A 3,297-nucleotide genomic window follows, 5' to 3' on the forward strand; every position below is an offset into this window, starting at 1 on the left:
GTAATTGGTGCATTTTCCTGGATAAACTGATAGAAAAGGTACAAGAAGTCCACCGGGGGTTGCCTGTGCTTTACCTAGAGCAATAATATTAGGAAGGCAACTCCATTTTTCAAACTCAGTGCAAGCTCAATTTCTAAGTAATCTTGCTTCCATTTTTACTGAAAGAAGTGCATATTGATGAAAAGTCATTTAAATTGTTGTTATTCTGTAATGTATCTACATGGAAAAGGTACTGACTAAAATAACCTTGGCAATACCAAAATTTGGGTCTAAATACAAAAGATAATATGCATAAGGATTGCTGTGGTTGGTAAGGTTCTTTCTAATGTTACTGGTGAAAAATTCTTAAAAATAATTTAAATTTATGCTTAGGGTAAATTATAAGTAATCATATAAATCATTCAATAAACACACATGAGGAAACAATGCATGGGGATTTTGCAGGCATATACTATATTATATGTAAATATATGATTATTGTATTACATATATAATATATAGCATATTATAGTTATATATTATTTATATGTATTTAAAATCTTAATTACATAATATATTATATATTATAAAATATATAAAATTGTATTTTGTTTTAATATAACTAATTTATACTATATAGTATGTTGTATATATTATATAGCTTGTATAATTTTCTTATAAAAATAAAATTACCATACATAATAATTTAATATAAATAAAATTATATGTAATTTTTTATATAATCATATATAAATATTATATAAATTGTAAGTAGTTCTAGCCTTGTGAGTAGATCTAGTATATAGAAATATATGTATGATATATAAGATATCAAAGCCCACCCCAACAGTGACATTCTTTCTTGAACAAGGCCACACCTACTCCAATAAAGCTATACTTCCTAATAATGCATTGTCCTATTAGGCAAGCATTGAAACCTACGAAGCTATAGGAGGCAAACACAGTCATGCCACCACAAAGAACAAGTAATTTAAACAGGTGTTCCCTTCTCGTGGAGGTAAAGTATAGCTTCCTACTCAGTATTAATTTTTGTTCATTCTAATTATCGAATAATCGACTGTAGGAGAATTACCAGTGGAGACACCTGCCAATCATTACTTCATACAGGAAATCACCATTAGCACAATGAGTAGCATCGGGTATTTTTGCCTGTTTAATGCTGACATGTTTAATGCTCCTTTATTCAAAGAACTATAATTCCTATCTAACCATCAAAAGGATCACTGGACACACCACAATTCACATACATCCTATAAAAATATGTGACCAGTGCTCCCCAAAATTGTCATAAAAAATAAAAAAAAAAACAAGAGAAGTGTGTTACCTTTTCACAATCCAGAGGAAACAAAGGAGGTCCATTATGCTATTAAATTTAAGGTAGTGCTTTAGGTAAGACCTTGCACCAGAAAGTAATGATAGGGAAGAAGTGGCTGCAATCTAGGAGAATCATATAGCATTTCAGATTTGGTTCCTCAGTTGTAAAGAATGTGTCACACTAATGTAACATTTGAATGATACGGCACCCAGGGTTGTGGGCATGGAAAGTCTAATGCAGTATTTGTATTTCTAAGCCTAAAACTCCTCCAATATAAACATTTCAAAAGTAACAAATGCAGTGATTACTGATACTAGTATGTAGGCAGGATAATCTCCCATAGCTGAAATTAATGAAAACAGAGGATGTCTCAAAAATTCCTATGTGCCTCTGTGAAGGGTGTCTTTTATGCCCATTCTGGAATAAAGTGCCCTTTGGACAACAGATAAAATTATATCACAGACAGTAATACCTGTATAATAGTCATTATTTTTAATCTGACAAATTATTTCATGTATCTGTAAAAGTTATGTAACTATTTATGTGCCAAGACCTCTGACCAGCCTGTGTTTGCTCCTGATTGGCAGATCAGTCTCTGGGAGTTCCCTGGGGTTTGGGTTAGGTGAGTCTGCTGATCCTCCTGTGGGGTTGCTCTGCCTTTCAGATTTCTCAATCCTTACCCTAATTCACCCATACTGGTCCCCAACTTCCGTCCAATTGTTGGGTGTAAGTATCTGCCTCTGTCTCAATCTGCTGCTGGTAGGGCCTCTCAGAGGACAGTCAGGCCAGGCTCCTGTCTGTAAGCACATCATAGCTGGTGAGGGTGAGGAGCACATTCTCAGAGGCAAGGGGGAGGAGTAATTGGATGAGGAACTGTTGGAAGGGGCACCAAGGGTGAGGGTGAGCAATGATGGGAATGTAAATAAATAAAATAACAAAAAATGTTTAAAGGTCGTGCAACTGAAAACAATCGTATTTTGTGATTTAAATTAAATATAAATATCAAAACTTCAAGTGGTGTTTTTCTTTCCATGCTTAAAATTTTGTCAACCTCTTTTGAAGAACAGATAGCTCTCATCTGCGGAACTCAAAACTTCTAATCACATGGAAGCAAAGGGTAGAATTTTGGTCACTAAAGGCTAAAAACAGAGAAACTAGATCACAATACACAAGCAAAATTGGATGGAAAATATTAGTTCTAGGGTTCTCTGGCATTGTAGGATGACTTCAGTCTGCAACATGCTTTATATATGTCAAAAATAGGGGAAGAGTTTAGAATTTTCAGAAAATTGCAAATAATAAAATGTCTAAAAATATAGAAATACTGACTAACCTGATTTAACCGTAGTGTAAACCAAGTGAGTTGTCAGAATTGCCTAAAAAAAATGTGGTTGAGTGTTTTATATACCAGGGGATTCAGCATAGGACTAGCACACAATAGAGTAACACTGTGTTACTAACTCAAGATAGCAGAATTAAACATTCATGGCAATATAAATTGGGATAATAACCAGTCGATGTGCAGTGTAAAGAACAGAAAAATTCTATAATTTTCGCTTGAAATTCCTTCATGGTAAAAGGCAAATTAGTAGTGAAAGTCCAGAATAGCATTTCATAGTATGTATGAATGCGCTTGTGTCTAATAAACAACGAAAATTATTTCAAGGGAGTATTTCTGGTATTCATATTAATTATTCTGGTGGTGATTAATGAGCTCTACTTCCACGTTATTCATATTTCTTTTAAGTTTTTCTTACTCACTCTAAATGGCTTTGAATGTATCACATATTTTAAATGATAATTCCCCACATATTTTTATTGGGTGTAAATTCAATTCTGCATTAAGGGTCAATAGGAAGATATGATTCTAGGGTACATCCCTTTTATAATGATTTAAGGTAAAAATAAATCATAAAGATTTGAAAGGTGGCTTAGTACATAAAATAGATGCTGTGTCTAATGAAGACCAGAATTCTGGTCCT

The sequence above is a fragment of the Micromys minutus genome (assembly GCF_963924665.1).
Source record: "Micromys minutus genome assembly, chromosome: 22".
In the NCBI taxonomy this organism is placed as follows: domain Eukaryota; kingdom Metazoa; phylum Chordata; class Mammalia; order Rodentia; family Muridae; genus Micromys; species Micromys minutus.